General features: G+C 43.5%; 1 protein-coding gene across 2 annotated transcripts in view; it reads right to left on the minus strand.

The window, feature by feature from the left end:
• The window catches only part of EIF2AK2 (eukaryotic translation initiation factor 2 alpha kinase 2), a 1,554,704-nt gene that overhangs the window by 723,052 nt on the left and 805,106 nt on the right, over positions 1 to 26,546 (minus strand). The gene's annotated exons all lie outside the window — the stretch shown is intronic.

Raw genomic sequence — 26,546 nt, forward strand, 5'->3', positions numbered from 1 at the left:
AATAGTCTGATTTGAGATAGGCTTTCCTTGTGATCCTGCAGCATATGCCACTAGAAGTTGTTCAGTCTTTCTGAAAGCTTTGGTTCTGTCCAAGTAGAAGGGTAGCTGCCTGTGAATGTCCAAAGAATGCAGAAGTCTCTCACCCTTACTCTGTGGGTTTGGGTAAAAAGTAGGCAAATGAATTGTTTGGTAAAGGGCCACACTGACACTACCTTAGGCATAAATGTAGGGTTTGTCCTCAGAGAAACCCTGTCAGGATGGAAAATGATAAAAGGTTCCACAGCCATGAGTGCCTGTAACTCTGAGACTCGTCTAGCGGAGGTTATTGCAAGGAGCAGAGCTGTTTTCCAGGATAAGAATTTTATATCAGCTGCAGAGGCTGGCTCAAACAGAGGCAGTGTGAGTTTTTCCAATACATAGTTGATGTCCCATGCAGGTATTGGTGCTTTCCTTGTGTGTCTTATGTTTTTGGCCCCTCTGAGGTACTGCCTTAGTAATGGATGAGAAAAAATAGGTGGTTCTGTATTGTAATGAGCTGAAATGGCAGAGGCAGGAATTTTAATTGAAGAAAAGGAAAGGCCTTTATCCAGCATCTCAGTTAAGTATTGCAAAATTTGAGGAATATTTGGAACAATCATGTCAATACCTTGGTGCCTGGTTGCAAGCACAGAATCTCTTCCATTTTTCTGCACAAGATATTCTGGTGTTAGGCCTCCTGGCCTCCAAAATAACATCCATCACTGCTTTAGAGAGAGGTGTGTCTTGAATGGCTACATTATCCACCATTCTGCCAGGTTTAAGGTCTTGAGTTGGTTGTGCAGTATCTGACAGTCTTGTTGGGTCAATAAGTGAGGAATTTGAGGTAATGTCCAAGCTGGGCATTGAGACAAGCTGTTTAGCATTGGGTACCAGTGCTGGCGGGGGCAGTCTGGTGCAATCAGTATAATTTTTGGCTTCTCTTGTCTGACCTTGAGGAGTACCTTGGGGAGGAAAGGCATATACTGTTAAGTTTTTCCAGCTGAAAGATAGAGCATCCACTTTCCATGCTTGCTTGTGATAAGTCCTTGTGCAGAATATCTGTAGTTGGCAGTTGTGAGGGGAGGCAAATAGGTCTATGTCCGGGCATCCCCAGTTCCTTGTTATCATGCTGAAGGCTTGTGGATCCAATTTCCACTCGTGGGGATCCATTAGGTTTCTGCTTAGTTCGTCTGCCAGAGTATTTATCCTTCCTGGCAGGAATTGTGCTTGCAGATGTACTTGGTAAGTCAATGTTGTGTCCCACAAGTTCATGGCTAGTCTGCAGAAGGGGTAGGAATGTGGGCCCCCTGCTTGTTTATGTACCACATTACAGTAGTATTGTCTGTCTTTATCAGTAGTTGTCCTGGATGAAGTAGATCCTTGAAGGCTGTCAGGGCATTTTGAACTGCTAGCATCTCTTTTTGATTGATATGTAGATGCATTTGACTTGTGGACTATGTGCCCTGAATACATCTTCCTGCATATGGGCCCCCAGGCATAATCTGATGCATCTGTTGTCAATGTCTGCCTGGCTGTGGGTAAGGTGAATGGCTGTCCCGTGTTGTGGTGACAGGCTTTTGCCCACCATTGAAACTCCTGTTGCAGGCAGGGAATGAGGGTAATCATTGTTTCCAGGCTGTGGCAATGTTGAGTCCAAACACTTTTTAGATACCATTGAAGTTTCCTCATATGCAGTCTTGCATATGGAATTAGCAGAATGCAGGATGCCATGAAGCCCAAAGCCTGCAGAATGTTTCTTGCAGATAACTGGGTCTTTGTTGCCAACATTTTGAAATAAGTAGTCAGTTGTCTGTGTTTGTCTGGCATGAGATAAGCCATCTGGGCAGTTGTATTTAAGCTTGCACCCAGGAATATTATCTCTTGAGAGGGTACGAGTTTTGATTTCTTTTTGTTTACTGTGTACCCTAGGCCTCTTAGTAATCTTTTTACAAACGCCAGATGCTGTAGTAGAATGTCCTTGTTCTCTGCTTGAATAAGGCAGTCGTCCAAGTAAGGATATATTTGTATTCCTCTGTCTGCAAAATGCAATTACTGGTGCCAGGCATTTTGTGAAGACCCTGGACGCAGTAGATAAGCCAAAGGGCAGTGCAGAGAATTGGTAGTGCATTGAGCCAGCTATAAATCTGAGGTATCTTCTGCATGACTGTCTGACTGGGACGTGCAGGTATGCCTCTTTTCGGTCTAAAGTCACAAGCCAAGTTTTCTTGCCCAGCATGGGCAGAAGCTGCTGCAGAGTTAACATTTGGAATTTTGGAATATCCAGGAATGTGTTTAGTATAGACAGGACCAGCATTGGTCTCCAGGCTTTGTCTTTTCTGGGCACCAAGAATAGCCTTGAGTAAAATCTTAGTCCCTGTTCTTGCTGTGGTACTTGCTGAATGGCTCTCATGTCCACGAGGGATGAAACTTGTTTTTGTGCCTCTGCCCACTGATTGCGTGGCAGGCCTGGCATACCGTTTTGCCTTGGCAGGGTGTGAAAGTGGAACCTGTAGCCTTGTGATACGATATTTAAGACCCATTTGTCCTGGGTGATCATGTGCCAATTTTGGGCAAAAAGTGCTAGTTTTCCCCCCAAAGGAGCTGCCAGAAGATAAGTGCTTGGTGCTGGCAGGGGAAAGTCATTGAGACTGTTTCCTGTATGGCTGTGATTTTTCCTCTCTGCTTTTGGAGGTAGAAGCACCCCATTGTTTAGGCGTGTATGAGCCCTGGGGCTGTGATATGCCTCTGAAGCATCTGTATCTGCCTCTTTGTGGCCTGTCTGACACTGGAAAGGACCAATTCTTTGTAGGCCAGTTCCTGCTAAATCTGGGAGGCTGTACCTGTAAGAAATCCTTGACTGTTTGCATAGATTTAGCTTTGTCATCCATTTTCTTCAACACCTCTTCTGCTTTAACACCAAACAAGGTATCATGGTGTAATGGACCATCTAATAGTTTTGCTTTAACATGATCGGGCAGATTCTGTTCTTTTAACCAAGCATGCCTCCTAATGACAGAACCTGTAACAGCGGCCTTGCAGGAGGCCTCCAGAGAATCAAAACCACATTGCAAAGTATGCTTTCCCACTTGTTCAGCTGCATGCAATAAATCCTGCATTTCTTTATTTTCTGCACATTCTGAATTTGTCAACATTTTCTGTTTAAGCAGTGGCATAAGATATTGCTGATATTTAAGCATATGAAACTGACAATTTAAAGCTCTTACAGCCGAGGTAGCAGAAGTATAAATCTTTTCCCCCATCTGTCCAGGGCCCTTGAATCCCTATCAGAGGGGATAGGGTTTTTTGCAGTGGAAGCCTTGACCCCTTTGGGAACCTGAGAGATAGTTTCTGGGTCAGCAGCAGCAGGGTTTTTATAAAGACATTTGTGTGAATCAGGAACCCTGTAGTATCTGTCCGGCTTAACAGGGGCTGGCGGCAAAGAGTCAGGAGACAGACCGGACTCTGGAAATACATCATCTACAATGTCTAAAACAGGAGGAATAGCAAGGGGCCTGTGCTGAGGTAGTAAAAGGAAGTCCCTGAGCCTTTTCTTGGATTCTGAGTAATCTTGGCTCTCCCAGTGGAAATGCTCCCTCATAGTATGCAGGGTCCCCCCAAAAGAATAATCTTCAGGAGGAGAGGCTGAAGGGATAGATTCTTCAGCATCAGAATCCTCATAGGAAGGAAGAGAATATTCCTTTTCAGAAGAGGAATCAGAGGAAATGGAAACCTGATCTGAAGATTCATATTCTATCTCTTGCCTAGGCCTCTTATCAGGAGGGGGATGGGAATCCCTGATCAAAGTAATTTGGTCTTCGGCCATTTTAAGCATCTGTTTTTTAGGCATGGAGGCCTGTCCAGGAGAATGCTGTACTTGTTTCTTTGTCTTTAGTGCTGCTTTAATCTTTGCCTTTGAAGCTGAAGCTGGTTTTACATATAACTGTGTAGGCCTGAAAACACCCTCAGAAGCCAATGCCTGCTCAGTGGCTCCGGACCCATCTGAGGGAATAGTTTCCGAGTGTCCAATACCTTGAGTTTCCAGCGGCCTAGTCGGCTCCACGTGGGAGTCTGAAGTGGCCTGTGGCTCTGAGGTAGCGGGCGTCAGGGGCTGAGAAAGTGCCTCACTGAGAACCGGCAACAGTCCTAGCAGACGCCTCGTCGTCGGTTTTGGACCTCCGATGTCTGTTTTTTTCTTTTTCTTTACGCTTTTTATAAATTCCGGTAGTTGGCTGTTCCAACAGCATTATATAATTGAATCTTCTGCCAAAGTAATGAAATGCAAAATCGTACCGAAGCTGAATAGTGCGTTGGTTAAATCTAGCAAAAAACTGACAACTAGCAATGTCGTGGTCAGGGCCTAGGCAAGGAATACAGTAAGAATGAAAATCCTTATGAGGTATTTGCTTCCCACAAGAAATACAATTATTAACTTTTTCTGACATCGGTCTGGAGCAAGAAAAAAGTTTCCCCAATGGGGTACTTAGCTTTAATGAAGGCTTTGGATCTGAAATTCGAATTTGAAAATCTCAGGAGTTGGCCAACTGTCACTTGCGAACTGCTTTGCTTCGGGCACCGCGCGGCAAGAAAGACTGAAGAAAATGGCGTTGGCTGCATCTTTTAACCACTGGCGCACTGATGTCAGGGAGGAGGCGACAGCAACCTCCGCCAGACCTAGACTTTGGAACTCGGGCCGACTGCAGGTAGCCTGCCAGCAGGATAACCCAATTGTAATGACTGCAACAGTGAAACATGATGAACATCAGAGGTTCATTCTTTATCCATATTGCAAAAACGACATGGAATAAACTACCAAAAATGTCCAAACAGAAGACTAGGTGCTGTCTTAGATATTCTAATATCATAGCACCACACAAGAAAACAAGGTGATGTGAAACACAAATTCTATGCATCGACAAGGAAATACACTTAAAAAGAGGAAAAATATCAATTATTGATATAAACAATTATAATATTGGTGGTGAAAATATTGTTATAAAAAGAGAGGAGAGAAAGCACCAAATAATAGCATGGAAAGGATGAGTAAACTAAGTGGGAGTGAGGAGTCACATGAAAAAATAACTTTTTTCTTTAAAAACTGAATCAACTGGTAGAAAATTGCAAGAACCTGTAGTAAAAGGAAACATCTGAGGAAAAAGGGCAACTAAATATTATTCTGTTGTTGAAAATGTACTTTAAGTCCTGAAGCTGGTCAAGCTGCAGGAAACCAGTGCATTGCTTGTAGAACCAATAATGAGATCTGGAAGATGAAAATATCATATTCTGGAAAAAGGGAAGGAGCTCAAGTTTACAGAAGGCTGTGAAAGTTGCAGAAAAAGGGGACTTGCGGTGACCAGCACAAAGATTACAGTTTACAGACAGTTGTAATACAGATCAAGAATAGTGCTCCAAAGCATGACTTGTTAATTGAAAGGGCATTTCATGTACATGCAACAAACCTAGTCATTATAGGTTCATAGGCCAATGACTACGAGGACCCTTATAAGCCTAGCTATGCAACCCACATGTAGCCCACAAATTTGATCTACATAAGGGGTGATTTACTGACTGCCTCTGTTCAACAGGGACACAGGTGCCAGAGTAGGGGTGAATTTCTGATTTCTCATCCACTTGTCTAAGTTGTGCTTAAATAGGAATAGGGAGGAACTTTGCTCCACATGGATGGGAAACCTGTTCCGGAGAATGGGAATTCTCTAAGAAATATCTCTGCCTCTCCAACATATCACAAGCAAAATTTAGGTGTTTTAATCTAGTAGTTCTGATGCGGTTTGTTTTGCAGATGTGCAAATGGTTCATCAAAAGAGAGTCCAGGGATACCTTGCATGACAGGCAAAGATCACCTCTCAGAAGTCTGTATGATGCTGAGTACAGACACAGGGCTTTGAGGTGATCAGCACAGGACATTGTGTTTACTTCCTGTAAGGAACCTTTGTGGACATTCCATTTCCTGCATGTGTCTGCAGAGGTAAGCTGATCTCTCTGGACCTAGACGCCATACCCTTGCTTATAAGTTCAGCAACATAGAAGCATTTTTTATTACCTTGTTCACATGCTGGCCAAAGGCTAGGTTACTATCTACACAAGTTCTCAGATCCCTGACTAGTGTATCAAGTTTTAGGGGTGTGTATTGATGACGCAGTTACCCAGGGTGGCCGACTTCCCAAAAGGTACTATAATGCATTTCTTGGTATTGTGATTTTGAGCAATGGCTTTGGCATCAAGTGTTTGTCTGTACTAGACCTTATTAAAGGGTGTTCTCATTTTGGGGGGGGATTCAGTGACAGCTCCCAGTATGAAATCATATGCAAAGTTGGTGAGCCAGAGGCTTTTGACATTGGCTTTGACATCCGAGAGGTAGATGCTGAAGAGGAGTGGGCCTAGCACAGAGCCCTGGGGGAACTCTAATAGTGACCAATCTCTTTGAGGAGATGGCTTCACCAGTTCTAACCTCTTGGGTCCTATCAACTAGCTATCTAGAATGTTATAAAGGAGTTTACACCTAGCTCTGTAAGTTTGAGGGCAATGCCTAAGTGGAGTATCATGTTATATATCTTAGCAGATCTAGGTAGGCAGTATGCACCATTCTCCCCTCATCTATTGCGTTAGTAACTTTTCAAAGACTTCCACCAGATTCAGTTAAGTTTTAAAAGGATACTGGCACATGGTTCACTGAGTAAAAAGTACAGTTTTGTACCTACCATAAATGTAGATGTTCGAGGATCCACATTGCTGCAGTCCTAACTATTGGGTAGTCCGCTGTCCAGTCGGCCCGAATACCAAAGTATATGGCTGACGTCGGTCAGGGCGCATTAGACTGACGTCAGTACGTCAGGGTACTAATGCGCATGACCGACGTCATATCCTCAGTCTTTTCTTGCCCCAGATGTCAGAAGACCCTAAAAAGACAAGGCCTAACATACCTACACCAAAAACATGTACAATATATACAAAATCATCAGCATATAACCTCACCTACACAACCACCCCTAAACACAGAGGGGAAGGAGGGAGGGTAAATTGGACTGCAGCAATGTGGATCCTCGAACATCTACATTTATGGTAGGTACAAAACTGTACTATGTTCTTCGTTCCACATTGCTGCAGTCCTAACTATTGGGTAGAATCCCAAAGCAGAGGTAAGGGAGGCTGGCAAATCATAAAGAAGCAGGAGCTGACAACATGCCTTGCAAAATAGCTGTGGCAAAACCAGCCCTAGACTTAGAGTAGAGAGGAAGGTGATAATGCTTAGAGAAAGTATGCACTGAACTCCAAGTAGCTGCTTCCAAAATATCCTTAGTTGCCACCCCCCTTAGAAATGCTGTTGAAGTGGCAGTAGCCCTAGTGGAATGAGGCCTAATCCCAGCTGGAATCTCCTTGCCATGATGGGAATAACAAAATGCAATGCAAAACCCAATCCACCTAGAAATAGTTTGTTTTGACACAGGCTTGCCCTGCGAACTCAAAGCAAAAGAAACAAACAACTGCTGAGACTGCCTAAAATCCTTAGTCCTGCTCAAATAATAACGCAATTGCCTGTGCACATCTAAAGTGTGCAAAATCTTTTCCCCTTTATTTTGGGGATCTGCATAAAAAGTAGGCAAATGAATAGTTTGGTTTAAAGCCACACTAGAAACCACCTTAGGCATAAAAGAAGGATTAGTACGTAATGATACCCTATCCTTATGAAAAATCAAAAAGGGCTCAACCGCCATAAGGGCCTGTAACTCAGAAACCCTTCTTGCAGAAGTAATAGCCAACAAAAAAGCAGTCTTCCATGACAAGTATTTCAGTTCAGCAGTAGCTGCAGGCTCAAAAGGTTGTAGAGTAAGTTTCTCCAACACAAAATTGAGATCCCAAGCAGGAGTAGGAGCTGTACGTGGGGGTCTTATATTCTTTGCCCCTCTAAGAAATTGCTTGAACAAAGGATGTGAAAACAATGGTGGGTCACAATCATAGTGAGCTGAAATTGCTGCAGCATGAATCTTAATGGAAGAGAAAGACAAACCTTTGTCCAATAACTCAGTAAGATATTGAAGAGCCACACTCAAATTAGGCTCTGAAATCTCTAAATTCTTTGCTGCAGTCCAAAATAAAAATCTCTTCCATTTTTCTGCGTACACTTTCCTTGTACTAGGTCTTCTGGCTTCCATAATCACATTTAAAACTTGTTGAGGAAGTTGAGACCTGCTGTCTTTCAAAACAGAATATGCCAGGCTGTTAGATGAAGAGAGTGAAGCTTGACATTGAGCAGACGACCGTCCTTCTGAGACAACAGATGTGGAATCAAGGGTAAAGGCCATGGAGGCTTCTTTACCAGACTCCTCAGTAATGGGTACCAGTGCTGCCGAGGCCAATCTGGAGCTATTAAAATCATCCTTGGCTTGTCTTGTCTGACCTTTAGAAGCACCTTTGGAAGAAGAGGCAGAGGTGGAAAGCATACACATGAAGATTTTTCCAACTGAAAGAAAGAGCATCCACTTTCCAAGCTGTGTGATGAAACCTCTTTGTGCAAAACTTTGGCAGCTGGTGGTTCAGTGGAGAAGCGAACAGATCTATGTCTGGAGTTCCCCAGGACACTGTCAACTTTTGAAATACATGAAGATCCAGTTTCCACTCGTGGGGATCCATGATTTGTCTGCTTAACACATCTGCTAAGGAGTTCTGTGCTCGGCAGAAACCTTGCCTGAAGAGTTAGTTGCAAGCTGAGCGCAGTCTCCCATAAAATCATTGCTTGCCTGCACAATGGGTAAGAATGTGTTCCCCCTTGTTTGTTGATGTACCACATGACAGTTGTGTTGTCTGTTAGAATCAACACCTGCCCTGGAAGAAGTAACTCCTTGAAAGCCATTAATGCAAACTGGACTGCTAACATCTCCTTCATGTTGATATGTAGATGCTGTAGTCTGGCAGGCCACTTGTCTTGTATCCACTTTCCATTTAGATGAGCTCCGCAAGCAATGTCCGAGGCACCTGTCGTTAAAATCTGACTCGCCTCTGGCGGGTCACAGAGAGTCCCTTGTTTAGGTGACATTCCTGAGCCCACCACAAAAATTCTTTTTGAAGGCAAGGTATTATTTGAATGACAGTGTCCAAATCCTGGCAGTGCTGTGTCCATACATTTTGAGATACCATTGTAGCTTCCTCATATGCAGTTTGGCATTGGGAAGCACCAGAATACAAGATGCCATGAACCCTAATGCTTGAAGGACTGTCCTTGCAGTCAGCACGGACTGATGAGATAGTTGATGGAAGTAAAGTGATAGACTCTGTTGTTTGTCCGGGGTTAAAAGGCCATCTGGGCTGCTGTATTCAGTCTCACACCCAGAAAGCACATGTCTTGAGAGGGTACTAGACTGGACTTTATTTCGTTCACAGAATACCCTAGGCATCTTAGCACTGCTATAACATATTCCAGATGCTGTAGAAGGTCTTCCTTTTCTTGAGCCAGAATCAGGCAGTCGTCCAAGTAAGGATAGATTTGAATTCCTTGTAGCCTGAAGTAAGCTATCACTGGAGCCAGAACCTTTGTGAATACTCTGGGCAGTAGATAAGCCAAAGGGCAATGCAGAGAACTGATAATGAGAATTTCCAGCTCGAAAGCAGATACTTCCTGCAACTTAGTCTTATAGGCACATGAAGGTAAGCTTCCTTGAGATCTAAAGTTACCATCCAGTGATCTTTGCCCAGCAGAGGTAAAAGCTGTTGTAACGTCAACATCTTGAACTTGGGAATGTCCAGATAAGTGTTGAGGATAGATAAATCCAAAATTGGTCTCCACGTGTTCCCCTTCTTTGGTACTAGGAACAGGCGAGAATAAAATCCTAGGCCCCTTTGTGATACAGGGACTGGCTGAATGGCCCCTATTTGGAGTAACTGAGAAATTTGCTTGTGAGCCTCTTTCCTTTGTGGCGGAGGAACGTCTGGCATGCCTTTGAAAGGGGGCAATGTATGGAAATAAAACCTGTAACCGTGGTGAATGATATCCAACACCCATCTGTCTTGAGTAATTAAATCCCAATTTTCTTTGAAAAGAGACAGTCTTCCTCCCAAAGGAGCTGCCAGACGAGAATCTACTGGCAGCTGAAAAGGCAGGTCATTGGGTCTGTTTACGAAAGGACTGACCCCTGCCCTCACCAGAAGTCTGAGCAGGTGAACTCCTGTTCTAGGCCTAAAAGAACCTTGAGCTCTGCCCCTACCACGTCTAGACCTACCCCTAGACTGGGAATCATAAGCAGGATATGTCCAACCCTTAGTAGGCCAATTTCTACTAAACTTAGGTGGCTGCACCTGCAAAAATCTTTAACAGTTTGCATAGACTTAGCTTTGTCCTCCATTTTCTTTAAAACTGCTTCCACAGGCGAACCAAACAACACATCAGACTGCAAAGGAGCATCCAAAATCCTTGTCTTAACATGCTCAGCTAAATTCTGATCCCTCAACCAGGCATGCCTGCGAAGAACAGAACTAGTGGCAGCCACCCTCGAGGAGGCCTGTACAGCATCAAAACCACATTGCAAAGAATGCTTACCCACTTGTTCAGACACATGAACTAAATCCAGCAACTCTTTACACTCAATACCTTCCGCCAAAGCATCCACCTTAGATTTCAGTTGTGAAAGGAGATAATTTTGATATTTTAGCATGTGAAACTGACAATTCAACGCCCTCATGGCTAAAGTGGAAGAAGTATACACTTTCTTTCCCCATCTATCCAAAGCCCTTGCCTCTTTATCAGTGGGAACAGGGTTTTTAACCACAGAGGCCTTAACACCTTTAGGTCCCTGAGAAACAGTCTCGGGTCTGCCCTAGGACTCTTAAAAGATACTTATGAGCTTCAGGCACCCTATAGTACCTATCAGGTTTTACAGCAGCAGGAGGCTATGAATCAGGGTTTAGGGAAGCCTCTGCAAAACATCTTCCACCACATTCAACACAGGAGGTATAGCTAAGGGCCTATGCTGGGGTAAAACAAGAATTCCCTAAGCCTTTTCCTGGAATCAGAGTAATCCTGGCCTTCCCATTTAAAGTGCTCCCTCATGGAATGCAGAGTCTCTGAAAATGAGAAATCCTCAGGAGGAGAAGCTGTAGGAGTGGAATCATCCACATCAGAATCAGAATAAGGAGGGTACTCCTGCAAATCTTCCAAGAGAAGACTCAGAAGCCTCTGAACACTGTTCAAAACTATCAAACTCAGGTTCCACCCTAGGCCTCTTATCAGGGGGGGGCATAGAACCTCTAATCATAGTAATCAAATCTTCTGCCATTTTAAGCATATGTTTCTTAGGCACAGAGCCTGAAGTGCTAGGAGAAGCCCCACTGAAGCTAAACCTGGCCTACCTCTCAAAGAAGTTTTGGAAACAGAAGGAGAGGCTCTAACTACCTTAGGAAGAGAGGGAAGAACAGTTACCTGAGAAGCCCCTCAGCCTGGCCTACCTCCTGAGAAGGCACATCCTGTAACAGTAAAGTCTCTGCCTGAGACTCCAAAGAAACTCCTGGCAAAACCTCTGGCTCCACTGAGCCTTCTAAAGAACCGGCGTCCGGGACTGCGGTTCATCAACCCTAGGCTTCGCTGTTTTGTCCTTGCGCTTTTTGACGAAGCGGCGCCGGAGCATCCGGCGGCATTTTATAATTGCAACGCTTCCCAAACACTAACCTGGCACAGTCTAACCTTCTCTTAATAGTGCGTTTGTTAAACCTAGCACAAGAGCGGCATCCAACAACGTCGTGCTCAGGCCCTAAACAAGGTATACACAAGGTATGGTAATCCCTATGAGGTATCTGTTTCCCACAAGAAATACAGTTATTCACTTTTTCTGACATCCGGTTAAATACTGAGGCAAGAAAAAACCAAAATGTTCCCCAACGGGGTACTTAGCCAACTTTGATTCGGTCTGAAACTCCGACTTCAGAAAATTTCAGAACGCCAACCTGCACTCGCAAAACTGCTTCTGCATCGGACCACGCGGCAAAAAAGACTGAGGATATGACGTCGGTCATGCGCATTAGTACCCTGACGTACTGACGTCAGTCTAATGCGCCCTGACTGACGTCAGCCATATACTTTGGTATTCGGGCCGACTGGACAGCGGACTACCCAATAGTTAGGACTGCAGCAATGTGGAACGAAGAACATCTGACAAGGTGCAAAGTAATTAATTTTTTAATGGATATTGACAAGTAGTTCAGAGAAAATAAGTGAAGTATGAAACTGCATTAAGTAAACAGTTACACTAGCAGTTGACACCCAGCCTTAGTAATTTAATGAAATCAAGGCAACAGTGCACATCTGAGTTTATTTACATATTTACAGACAGCATGTACACTTTTTTAATGCCAAACGTCAATGTCTATGAATGTTCCTTTCCAATTCTGCGAGGGGAACAGAGAGAAGATAAAAACATAGCAATCTGTGTTAGTGGGAACACAGGTGCTAACATGTGCACTAGCACGGCTAACTTTAACATTAAAAGTGGTAATAACTGACAGTGCAGTCATCAATCTGGGGCAAATGGTGTTATTTGAAGCAGTAGACTCATTTTTGAAAGGTATATACAGTTTTCATTTTCGTGTGTGTTAAAATGGGATTTTTGTTTTGAAAAAATGCTTTTTTTTGTTTTCTGAGTGCTTTACCTGAAGTAAAAAGTCTGGGAAAGTGTGTCATGGGCTCTAGCAGACATGGGAATATGCAACTACATACGAGATCAGACTGCCAATCATCAGTGTTTGCATGTAAGCTGCAAGAAGAGCTGTCATATAATGTGTGGGAGTAAGTTTTTTTTATCAGTATGTCTGCTCTGTTAATATCAACATGGAATGTAAATGTCATTACAGATATAGACAAAAAGCAACGAGCAATGAATTATATTAATAACTGTAGGGTACAAATAGCAATGTTACAAAGTAGCATTTGCATATAAATGAACATGTGAATTTGACAAGGATTCCATCATGTATACTCAATAGATTATCATGGACAAAGGAAACGGGGAGTAATAATACTAATTGTTAGAGTGTTTCCATTAGTGGCAAAAAAAGGACAACAATTATAGTAAAAAGGAGTTATTGGCACAGAAGGAGGATTGCACTGGCATGTTTTACATTACAAAAAGAACAAGTGAAATACACACACATAAACAAACACAACAGAAAGTCCCTGGCAAACCAAAGTTTCTATACTGTGTAATACCTTAAACCTCTGTAGAAGAAGGCCTATGGGATATATGGAAATGACTTCTTAGGGCCACACAAGCCTTCTTGCTCTATACCTTCTGAATGCTCACTGAATTTTTCCTTTTTAAGTCTTCACTGATCCATACAGAAAACTAAAGCAAAACCTACCCTTTTTATGGCCTTGTCAGTAAAGCATAAGGGCATTTGTCCTTTGGAGGTCTTATAAAAAAAATCTAATGTCAATAACATTAGGGTAACTGCAAAACATCCCAAATAACCAAAAAAGCAAATGAAGAGGACAAACAGAAAAGCTGTACAGCCATGAATAAGAAATAAGGCACAAGCAAACCCTAGTCTCCACTAGGTAATAACTTAAACCTCCTTAGGAGAAGGCCCTTAGAATACATCCATATGGCCCTTTATGAACATAAAAGTGTTTCAAAAAATATTATTTATGGGTGCACGATGGAATTTGATTTGCAAAAGTGAGGATAGAGAGTAGTATATAGCTCTCTCTCTCTCTCTCTCTATATATATATATATATATATATATATATATATATATATATATATATATATATATATACATACACACACACACACATATATATATATATATATATATATATATATATATATATATATATATATATGTGTGTGTGTGTATTGCTGGGACCTAGAAGGGAAAATGTAACAAAAGAGAGTAGCTCTGAAGAAGTATATCAGAATATTTGCTACGCAAGATGTTTAGTACCAGGACAAACACAAAGAATAAAACAGTTTTTATGTTGGGTGCCCAATTGTTCAGAAAAAAGTATACATGTGCATGTATGAGTGTGTTTGCTTCTGTCTGCTTGTGTGAGTGAATGCATGCATGAAAACAGAATGTATGTGCTCTTGAAAGCAGAAGAGACTGTGGATGTGTGTATGACAGAGTGAACAATGAGATCGGTTGAGAAGTTACTTTACACTCACTAAGCATCGTGTTTGCTGTTTAGCGAGTATGAAATAAAAAGTAAATGAAACTTGAAAAAAAGTGTGTGTGTGTGTGTGTGAATGCAGAACAGACTGTGTGTATGTGTGTTTGTGAAAGACAGAGAGCAGACAGACAGAGAGTGAAGAGTGAGAGCGATCCCTGGCAGCAGCATCATCAATTAAGAGGTTTGTGTACCTCTCGAATATACCTCTCAACCTCTCCCAGCAGAATTCTGGACAGAGCCACAAATAACGGGGTAGAAAAGACAAAAAAATATTGCTCTTATAAACTTAACAAGTTACTAGAACAACAGGGTTTCCATTAGAATGTATTATCTGAACAACATGAAGTCTGAAACTCAAATGCCTGTCATTATTTAATGACTTTAATCCCCAGTCATTTGCCAGAAAACTATACATTTTATGAGGATTGGACCAAAACATATGAGCCAAAAATCTGGACATTCTGCAAAAATCTGGACAGTTGAAAGATATGTTCTGTTGACTCTTAGCTCAAGCTATCTGGATAAACCTAAAATAAATGAGGGACAAAGGCTCAAACTAAGAACATTATTTTACTTTTTTATTGGGATTTGTGTTAACATACATTTTCTGAAACAGAGGTGTTCATGAGAGTGTGAGGAAGGGCAACAGTAAAGAGGTTTGCAAACCTCTGAACCTTTCAGCTGAAAAAATCTGGATAAACCCTAAAATAAAGTAGGAATAAAGGTTCAAAATAAGAACAGATTTTAATTACTGCTCTTATAAAATTGTAAACTTGCTTAAATAAAAAGATTTTTGTTAGTCTGAATTTGCTGAGGAAAATAATAGTCTGAAATGTAAATGTATGCCATTATTTAGTAATTTCAATCTCCAATGACTGTCAACAAACCAAATGTTTTAGGAGTAAAGGACCAAAAAATAAAGAAAATGCTTAAGTGTTATATTTTGAATGTAAAATGCTTCCTCCAATACCATTAACATATACTACAACAAGTTTGAAACATTAGGTGGAGGAGTTAATTTACATCAAAAATATATAAAAAAAATGACATAGTACTTAAAAAGTACAACACAACTTTACAGAGAGCTCATTCTCCAGCAGAATAATGCCCTCCAGGGAATGTGTTAATGTGCAATTAATGCCGTTCCAGGGGCCTGCAGCATTGGGCCTCATTAACACCCCCGGGCAGGCATTAATTTCACATTAACAAACACTGTGCTGGGTATTACTACTTGCTTACTATGTCCTCGCGATGGCTGGTCCATGGAAAATTGTCTTACATGAAACTGGACCGTGGTGCAAAAAAGGTTGGAGACCACTGACTTATGGTTTTAAAGAATATAAACATATGAACAAAGTATGAACTGCCGCTTCAGGATATTTCACTGAGGCATTATCTTTCTGGGGAATCTACATTCAAACTTAAGGAAATCTCCCACAATATTTGTACATTTATGTACCTTAAGCTGTTACTTTACATTGTGCTTGCCTGATGGCACAGGCCATGGCTGGAAACAGTTCATTAACCAGTTAACTTGCCTGGATAACAAAAAACAAACAAACATCTGTTCAAAGAATAGCATTCCTACTACTTCTTAGAAGTGTACACACACACACACACACTTTTATAGGCTACAGTTTTGTACGTACTAGTAACAGTATTAAAGAGCTTCATGTTGTTGTTGTTGTCTTTCGGCTTTTCCCGGTTAGGGGTCGCCGCAGTGGAACTCCGGTCCGCTAATGATTGGCAGTAGATTTTCACGAATGCCGAGGTGCCAGCTCGACATTCAACCTTCAACGAAGGCACTCCCATTTACGCATATCATTCGAACGCCCACCCAACCGTGGGGAGGACATGCAGACTCCACACAGAAGGCACTCCCCGTACTCATACACAGCATTATATAAATGTGCTCTAGTATGCTTTGTTCTAAATAAAATAGACTTGATATTTTGCACCTCAGAACACGATCATAATTAGGGAAGAGACCTGGTTTAGGTACATGCATGTAATACATGTATGCATTTATTACATTTATTTTGTTGACTGGGTAAGTGAACTGTCTGAAGACATTTACCACTCAATGCCTGTTGCTGTTTAATACAAAAAATAAAGCAGGTACATGAATTGTTCCATGTAGAAGAATACAACAAACACCAGAATATAAGCATCACTAACAGCCATCAGAATGTGAGCAATGTTACAAATATAGAGAGGATAAACAGCAGAACAGAAGCATCACTAGAGTACAAATATAAAACAAGAAGTTATATGCTCACCATAACGTTCGATGTATGTAGTCCATCTCGCCTCACATTCTTACCCGTGGGTTCGGAGCCGAACCTCGGCTCCGACTCGGCCATACTCTAGCTCGAAGTCTTTCAACTGGCTGGGCTAAGAAGGTATCCCATGCTGCACTGCTCCCTTTCCCCAGATCTTGTTTTTTGCGAGCTAATCATTCACTCCTCCACATACAACAACATATACAGAAGGAAGAACATACCAGAAAGGAATTTGAAACCATAATTAACCCCTAGGTCCTCCAGGATGGGGGAAGGAGGTGGGGGGGTAAATAAGAATGTGAGGCGAGATGGACTACAAACATCGAACGTTATGGTGAGTACATAACTTCTTGACGTTATGTAGTCCAGTCTCGCCTACATTCTTACCCGTGGGACAGCGTCCCCAGCACCTGAATCCTGGGAGGCTCAATGGAAAATACTCCTGAGCACTGTGGAACCAAAGGAAGACCTGCCTCTGGACACCAAATCCAACTTGTAGTGAGTAACAAAGGTGTGAGGAGATGCCCATGTAGCCGCAGCACAAATATCATCCATAGACAACCTGGCCTGAAAAGCTGTAGATGTAGACACAGATCGGGTAGAATGAGCCTTCACTCGAAATAGTAAATCCTTGCCCCCTGAAGCATAAATGAATGAAATACAACTGGAAATCCATCTGGATAAAGTGACTTTGGAAACAGGAGACCCAATACTGTTTTCTGAAAATGAGACAAACAACTGATCCGAATTTCTGAGATCCTTCGTTCTATGTAAATAGAATCGTAATTGTCTGCGCACATCCAGCTGATGAAATCTAAATTCTGCCTTGTTCGAGAACTCTGGAAAGAATACAGGTAGTTCAATGGATTGGTTTAGATTACTGACAGAAGCCACTTTTGGTAGGAAGGAAGGGTTAGGTCTGAGAGAAACCCTTGTCCTTATGAAAAATCAAGTAAGGTGGTCTAACTGATAAGGCTTGAAGCTCCGAGACACGTCTGGCTGAAGTGATGGCTACTAAAAAGGTTGTCTTCCAAGTCAAATATTTTAAATCACAAGTGGCTGCAGGCTCGAAGGGGGGTGAAGTATTGTAGGACAAAATTTAAGTCCCAAGGCATAACTGGTTCAAAAACTGGAGGACGAAGCAGCATAGTGCCCCCTTCTGGAATGGCTTACAAAGTCTGTGTGTCATGAGACTAGGCTCATCAGCGACGTTGAAAGTGGAAATAGCCGCCAACTGGACTTTAATAGTTGCGGCCGCTGATCCTTGGTTGAAAAGCATGGAGAGGAACTCCAGGACTGACGAAATTGGAGCTGTATAAGGATCAATTTGTCTTGCATGCGCCCAGATGGAAAATCTCTTCCATTTGCTGGAACAGATTTTTCTGGTGGAAGGCTTATGGGAAGAAGACAGAATATGAACCACTTCCAGCAAAAAATGATGAAGCCTGACTAATGATGGAAGTGGAGGAGCCAGGCTGTCAGCCGGAGGGTCTGAAGAGAGGGATGGAGCTGCCCTGACATGTGAGTCAGCAAATCTGGTTGAGGGTCCAGAATCCAGGGGGTGTCCACTAGGTAAGGATGGAGGAAGGGGAACCAAATTTGACGAGGCCAGTGTGGAGCAATCAGAATCATTTTGCTTCCCAAAGATTGCGCTTTCTAAATAACCTTTGTCAGCAGAGGAACAGGAGGGAAGGCATACAGTAGACCGGAGGGCCAATCGTGCACTAGAGCGTCCCTGGGTGACTCCCCCTGAGGGGGGATAAGGGTGAAGTAGCTGCTGCATTTGGTATTGAGGGGGCTGGCAAATAGGTCGCAGCAAGGCTGACCCCACCTGCGGAAAATCTGCTCCGCAACCTGATTGTTCAGGGACCACTTGTGAGGCATCAGAATCGCTCTGCTCAACCTGTCGGCAATCACATTGGACTTCCCCGGAATGTGCGTTGCTACAAGAAAACGTTGAGAAGCCACTTCCCACAGCCACACTCGCATGGCCTCTCTGCAAAGGGGATATGACTTGGTTCCTCCCTGTTTGTTTAGTTACCATACCACCGACATATTGTCTATGTGGATCGCAATTGTCCCGAGAGGAAGAAAGCTCTGAAGTGCTTGCAATGGTAGTAGCACTGCTCTCATCTCCAGGACATTGATATGCAGATGCATCTTGTGTGCCTTGGACTGTCCTGCCTCGATAATGCCCCCCCACCCTATCTGGGAGGCGTCCGTGGTCAATGTGGCAACCGGAAGGGACGGAACGAAGGGTTTTCCCGCGTCGAGGTTGCTGGTGTGAAGCCACCAGTATAGATCCTGCTTGCACCTGTCTGTGATTATTATGAGATGAGAAAGAGGAAGATGTTGTAGAGACCACTGGGTGAAGAGTAGCCATTGAAGGAGCCTCATGTGTAGCCTTGCCAAAGGAACCAGCATAATTGTAGTAGCCATCGTTCCCAACAATTTGAGGATCAATCTTGCCTTCATTCTTCTCAAAGAAAGTAACGCGTACACCTGCAGTTGTAAACTTTGAATCCTTTCTCTTGGTAAGAATGCCCTCATGATCACGGTGTCTAACTCGGCGCCTATAAAGGTGAGACACTACGAGGGCAACAAGGCAGATTTTTCCCAATTTAGAGTTATGCCTAATTGTTGACACAGATTGATCTTGGCATCTCTGGTTTGTAGGAGTAGATGCCTGGTGGTGGCAGAAAGGAGCCAGCCGTCCAGGTACGGAAAAACCTGGAATCCCTGACGTCTCAAGTGAGCCGTTACCACTGCCATGCATTTAGTGAACACCCTGGGGGCTGTGGTGAGGCCAAAGGGCAGGGCGCGAAACTGAAAATGACTGGCTCCCAGCCAGAAGCGTAAATGACTTCTGGATGCCCTGTCCATCTTTATATGGTGGTAAGCATCCTTGAGGTCGATGGAGCACATCCTCACTTTTCCCAACAATGGGAGAATAGATTGCAACGTGACCATTCCAAACTTGGACTTCTTTACATGGGTGTTCAATCTGCTGAGATCCAAAATGGGTCTCAGGTCCCCTGTTCTTTTCGGCACCAAAAAGAATCTGGAGTAAGTCCCTAATCCGATCTGGTCTGAGGGGACAGGCTGGATGGCTCCTTTTTCTAGCAGCTTTAAAACCTCTGAAGCTGCAGAATCCCTTTGATTGGGTGGAACATCTGGGATTTTTCTGATCAGAGGGGGAGCTGAAGAGAAGGGAATGCGATATCCTCTGGAAACTATGTTTAATACCCATTGGTCCTGAGTTATACTTTGCCAGGCCTTTAGGTATAGTGAAATGCGACCCCCAACTGGCTCCAGAAATGCACAGTCGGGCCTCCCATCAGGAGCGCTGGTAGGGAGAACCACAAAAGGAATTGCGGTCTCCCTGGTTACGTGGGCCTCCTCTACCCCTAGGGCGGAGTCTCCCAGAATTACCACCCCCTCCCCTGCCTCTGGAGGGGGACTCACCTTGTGCGTCATGAAAAAATCTCTGCGATATTTTGAATCACATCTTCCCACCCCTCTGGGTCTTGGGATAAGGCCTAGAGGGTAGGGAAAAATGGACTCCAACAGCAGACAGAGTTTTTCCCTCTTGCTCGCAACTAGTGAGAGCTTCCTTCACCTTGGTTCCGAATAAGGAGGAACCATCAAACGGGCATTGGTGAATGTAGACTTGAAGACCTCTGCGAAATTACAGAGGCACATCCAGGAGTGTCTCCTAACAGCAACTCCGGAACTGGCTGCCCTACCCGCTCTTTCGGCTGCATAAGAGATCAGCCTCATGGAGGAGTTAGCAATAGAGTTGAGGGTAGACATCTGAGCGTTGACCTTCTGAGCCACTGCATCAGAAATGTTACCCTGTAGTGTATCTCCAAGCTCTTTCAGGAGATCTCTTTGGAGCCGTATAAAGTGAGATAAATAATTCAGTGACCGCAGTGTAAAGGCCGCTGAAGAAAGCATACGCTTCCCATACCGGTCCATGGTCCTAGACTCCTTGTTAGGAAGCTGGACAGTAGACGAAGTCTCAGCCAGTTCCTTCTTGGTGGCCGCTGCCACCACCATGGCATCTACAGGAACTCCGTTGGATAGAAACTCTTTGTCAGAGGGGGGGCGGACAAGAATTTGGGTCTCCTGGGGATTGGTTCCACAGAGTCAGGGGTTTCCCACACCCTTCGACAAACCAGATCTAAAAGCTTGAAGGGTGGAGACACCCAGGAGCCAAAGGGCTGCGCCCCGAAGGCCTTCAGGAACACCGACTCCTCCTCGGAGGGAGCTTTGGAGGGCCAGTCACCCCTCTGCTTCAAAATTTTCAGGATGTCAGAGAAAGAGACATCTTCAGAGGATGACTTGGGGGACCCCTCCGATTTCTCGAGGTCAGTGTCTGACGTGAGGGACTCATCTTGGGAGTCAATGTGCTTCCTCTTGCACGTTCTTTTTCTGGGTGGCTCCTCAGGCAAAAACACTAAGGGGGCCTCAGAAATAAGGAGACCACTTATGGGGGTATCCTGAGGCCTTGGGTCTCTGCTGTTGAAAGATAGAGGGCGATCAGAAACCCGCACCGGAGCTGGAGGGGACAGAGTGTCAGCGCCGAATGATGTCGCTGAGGACCTGGCCAGTGCGGTCTGCATGGCCTCGAAAGCTGGTACCCCCGGCTCCGAAGACTGACCAGCCATGGAGCAGAAGGGACAAGGTCTGAAGCCGACGCAAGAGTCAGGCTTCCCCGAGCTGAAGCACCGAGAGGGAGGCTAGGAGCCAAAAAGCGACCCGAGGCCTCCCTCTCGGGTCCAACCGAGGAACTATGAGTCCTGGTCCCCATGGACGAAGCCGACGGAGTCGGAGCTGAAGCCGGAGCTGATAAGCCAGGATAGGCCATCGGAGCCGACCTAGGAACATCTGATGGCACCAACCACTCTGGCTCCGAAAGCTTAGATTCGATCGGAGGAGGAAGTATCGACGCTGGTTGGGTGACATGCTCCGTAGCCGACTGGGCTGGAGCCTAAAACAATTTTGCCAGAACCAGTGACTGGAGAAGTCTCTGCACCACTCTATCTACATCCACATCTGAAAGAGTCCTGGAGGACCTAGAAGATAAGGAGGGAGATCTAGACCGCCTCTCCGAAGGAGACCTACGAGGAGGAGAGACCAGCCTAAAATTTGGAGACCGGCTCCAAACTAGCACCTCCGTAATCGGCTCCAAGGGACTTGGAGCTGAAGCAGATTCGGTCAATATACCAACTTCCTGCGGCTCCGAGGACAGTTGAGCCGAGGATGCCACAGAAGATTTCACTACTTTCTCCAGAGGCTCCGCGGATACAGATGGAGCCGGAGAATGCTTTTTTGCCTTAGAAGTTTTAACCTTAGAGGGAGAGGACTTAAAGCTAGAAACCCTTCCCAAATCTTCCTCGAAGGAGGGCTTCAAAAGTCCTTTCAAAATTAGTTTGTTCTTCCTCTCCTGAAGAACACGTGGGCTAAATGCATGGTAAAAAGTACAAGATTCCTGGAGGTGAATAGCCCCCAGACAATAAACACAGACAGAGTGTCCATCAGTGATGGACTTCTTATAACCACATTTAGAACACTTCTTAAAGCCCGAGGGCTTATGCTCTTTCGTATGTTTAGACATGATGAAGAAAAACCAACTGTTAATAACAGTCAACCGCTGAAATCTATAAAGCGCGGGAACTATGCAAAAACCACTACAGACAAATACACTAGACCTCTAACTTAATCGGCCTCAACAGGAAAAAAACACAAGGAAAGACTAGGTCCTCTAATTTAAACGGTCCTTGCCCGAAGGATAGGTACCTACAAACATAACAAGAAACACTGAAGAAGGGGCAGACTAGGTCCTCTAACTGAAACAGGCCTAGCCCATAGGGGAAACAGTTAGCGGGGCACCACAAAGACAATAACACCAGAAATAACAATTTTTTACCAAGGGTTTGATCAGTACACACACACACAACACACAGCTATGAAAATAGCTTTTGTTTTTGAAGCAAAACTGTCAAAGACCAAAAAAGGTACTTAGCCACAGCCAAGAGCGAGACCACATCCGAGCTACACGAGCAGCAACAAGATCTGGGGAAAGGGAGTAGTGCAGCATGGGATACCTTCTTAGCCCAGCCAATTGAAAGACTTCGAGCTAGAGTATGGCCGAGTTGGAGCAGAGGTTCAGCTCGGAACCCACGGGTAAGAATGTAGGCGAGATTGGACTACATAACATCATCAGTTTTACAAGGTATGCATGTACATAGGTTCATAGGTTGGTATTAGGCTATCGGCCCAAGGGCCTACGTAAGCTTAGCCAACAAGGTTCCCTGGCTTACGCCACCCAAGAAAGTTATTTTCCTGTGCCACTGTCGAGCAGAGACACAGAAGTGATCCTCGGGGTGTATTTCCTATTTCCCATCCACTCATCAGGATTTTTCTTGAAGAGTGCTAATGAAGAACTTTGCTTGACATAGATGGGTAGCCTGTTCCAGAGTATGGGAAGTCTCTGGGACAGGAATCTATCCCACCAGCATGTCCTGTTTATTGTAGTGACAATGTTTAGGTCCCTAGAGCATGTAGTTTGGAGGGACTGGGATTTCTTTAGGTGTAGCATGTCCACCAGCTCTGGGTTTGACATAGCTTTATATGTTAGGCAGAGATCACCTCGGAGTAGGCGATATGCTACAGAGTAAAGCTGGAGTTTTTTGAGGCGGTCAGTGTAGGGCATTTGTTTGAGGCCAGTAATACATTACCAGTAAGTGAGAGACTGCATGGAGGTAGGTTCTGTAAAGTTTATTGTGGAAAGAGGTAAATCAACAGGAATTTCCATAACTTGCAATAGTACACACGGCACATGGTCAAGTACGTATTTATATAATTGAGACATACTGAAAATATGCAGTATATTATTTAGATGTTGAACTACTTCAGTCTGCTTCAGTTTGAGCTGAACAAACTCTACCTGGTCTATGTCCCGGTGTTACACATGGTTATATGCACCTACATCAGCAGAATAAGGAGATGGACAGATGTTGGACTTAAATTCTGTGCAACACTTAAACACAGAAATTTAATATATGTTGAAATTTAGACTGCAATACACTAAACTATAAAGTTAAGCAAACTATTACATTAGGTATTGACTGCACATTTGTATTGTTTATGTTGAAATGTATAGTTGGAAAAGTGTTGTTATATCCTCGATAAATATACACTGAAGATAAGTTAATAAATGCAGACTGAAGATAAGTTAATGTGGTGTCAGTATCCCTGAAGCACCTGAATTTAAATTCACTTTCTATGTGAGATTTTATTTCTTTTTTTCTGAATTATACCATGTTTTTGGTTTGCCTAATGTTTTTGGGAATGGCACGCTAACTGTCAGGTTCTGCCTCTGGAAAAGCTTTTTCAGTAGTGCCTAATTTGTACTGGAGCTTCCCCAAGTATATAGCTTCATACCTTCTAAGTAAACAAATCTATTCCCTTTCAAATGATCTATTTCTAAAGTTGAAATAATTTGTAGGTACAGGTATTTAAAAGCAGTATGACTCTAGCTGAAAATGATAACCAATGACATTTGAACAGTGTGAAAAAGTGGTGCTCCCTATTGTTGGATATTTGTTTTCTGTGGTTTGGAGTACAGCAGAGTTTTTTTGGGAGACAGTATGGACACATATTACAACCTGGGCAGTGACGGGTCTATATTATAACAGCGAACGATCCAAAGATCAAATGCTGTTATATTGAACCCAAAACAGCGAAAACGTAAATGAGTGAACTACCAGAACAGCGATTTTTTTTTCCTCCCCAGGGAAAAAAAAAAATCGCTGCCCTGCCCCCCCCCAAAAAAAAACAAAAAAACAAACACACTAAACACTACTTAAAGCACCCCCCCCCAAATATACCAACTCCAAGATCGCACTACAGTGCCAAAAACGGCAAAGTGATGGAAGCGGCCAAGCAACTTCTTTCCCAGGGAAAGAATTCGCTTAAAAGCTGCTTCTAATTTTGCATTTTCGACATTTGAAGTTTGACAAAGAAGCATTCGACAGAATTCATCTCTGGTCTTCTGATAGGAACCCGGCAGTGACACACTGACTGTTACAGATTGTCTGGTTTCTGCTGCGAATAAGTTGGGCATTTTATAAGAAGCCTTTGGCCACAACAGTAACTTATTCACTTACTTGTGTGTGTAGGGAGCAAAGGAAGGTCAAGAGTCAAGAGTGATTTTTTTTGAGCTGCAGTTGCTGATCAACAAGATCTACTAGGGGTCACAGATTGTGATACTAGTTGAGTTCTAAAGACAGTAAGAAATACTAAATAGGATTATGTTTGTTTCTGATGTATTCATTATAACTATTTGTCAAAAGCCAATTTCATGGTACCCCTAAGTCCCCCTGTAATGCTTTGGAGAATAACAAAAGTTTATGCCAGATGTGGCAGAAAATGTCATATGCATAAAGAAAAAAATATGCCAGGGAATTCCAAAGGCAAGTCACTGATAAAAAGTGAAAACAGGAATGTGCCTAATCCTGAACTCTAGGGAACTCTAATAGATACAGAAAGTACAGTTGTGTACACTTATCATAAATGTAGATGTTCGAGTGTATTCACTGTTGCAGTCATTACATTTGGGTAATCTGCTGGCAGGTTGCCCTCAGTTGGCCTGAATACCAAAGTCTTGGGTCCTGCGTCGGTTGCTGTCTCCTCTTCCATGACGTCAGGTTGTCAGGGATATAAAACATGCAGCCGACGCCATTTTATTCAGTTTTTCTTGCCCCAGATGTCAGGTGCCCCCCAAATGGGGAGAAATATATATATATATATATATATATATATATATATATATATATATACACACACACACACACACACATATATATATATAAACAGCAATATATGAAAATGCACTTTTAGCAACATAAACTTTACCTTCATCTAAAAGCAAATGCACCACAAAGGCTTTAGAGTATAGTGAAGGAAAGAGAAGTTATAGAAAAGGGGGATCCCCCCGGTGGGTAACCCAGACTGCAACAGTGAATACACTCGAACATCTACATTTATGGTAAGTGTACACAAATGTACAATGTTCTTCGTGTTTCACTGTTGCAGTCATTACACTTGGGTAGAATCCCAAAGCTATGGATGGGAGGATGGAAATAAATAGCATTATGAGTGGCTATAAGGCCCTGCAAAACTGCAATGGTAAAGTCTGCCCTGGATTTGGAGAAGAGAGGCAAATGATAATGTTTTGTAAAGGTATGAACAGAGCTCCAAGTAGCAGCGTCTAGAATGTCTTTGGTTGGAACTCCTCTGAGAAAGGCTGCTGAGGTAGAGGCAGCTCTGGTGGAATGTGACCTGATTCCCTTGGGTACAGGTTTACCATGATGCAAATAGCAGAAACGAATGCAGTGGCTTATCCACTTAGAAATAGTATGCTTTGATATAGCCTTCCCCTCTGATCCTGAAGCAAATGCCACCAGTAGTTGCTCAGACTTTCTTAGAGATTTGGTTCTGTTTAAGTAGAATCTTAGTTGCCTGTGTATGCCCAATGAATGCAGAATCCGCTCCCCCTTGTTCTGCGGATTTGGGTAAAATGTTGGCAGGTGAATAGTTTGGTTAAGAGCCACACTGGATACCACCTTAGGCATAAAGGAAGGATTGGTCCTGAGGGACACCCTGTCCGGGTAAAAAGTAATAAAAGGCTCCACAGCCATGAGAGCCTGTAGCTCTGAAACCCTTCTTGCTGAAGTGATTGTCAAAAGGAAAGCTGTTTTCCAAGATAAAAACTTTACATCCGCAGTAGCTGCTTGTCAAAAGGAGGCAGGTGAGTTTTTCCAGCACAAAATTGAGGTCCCATGCAGGAGTTGGTGATGATCTGGGAGGCCTTCAATTTTTGGCTCCTCTAAGATACTGTTTTAGCAGGGGATGAGAAAAGATGGGAGGCTCCAAGTTGTAATGAGCCGAGATGGCAGAGGCATGGATTTTTATTGAAGAGAAGGATAGGCCCTTGTCAAGCATCTCAGTCAAGTATTGTAAAATCTGAGGGATATTTGGTTTTGCTGTGCCCATTCCTTGTGCTTGGTTC

The sequence above is a fragment of the Protopterus annectens genome, chromosome 1.part0, assembly GCF_019279795.1.
Source record: "Protopterus annectens isolate FY-2018-M chromosome 1.part0, PAN1.0, whole genome shotgun sequence".
Classification (NCBI taxonomy): domain Eukaryota; kingdom Metazoa; phylum Chordata; order Ceratodontiformes; family Protopteridae; genus Protopterus; species Protopterus annectens.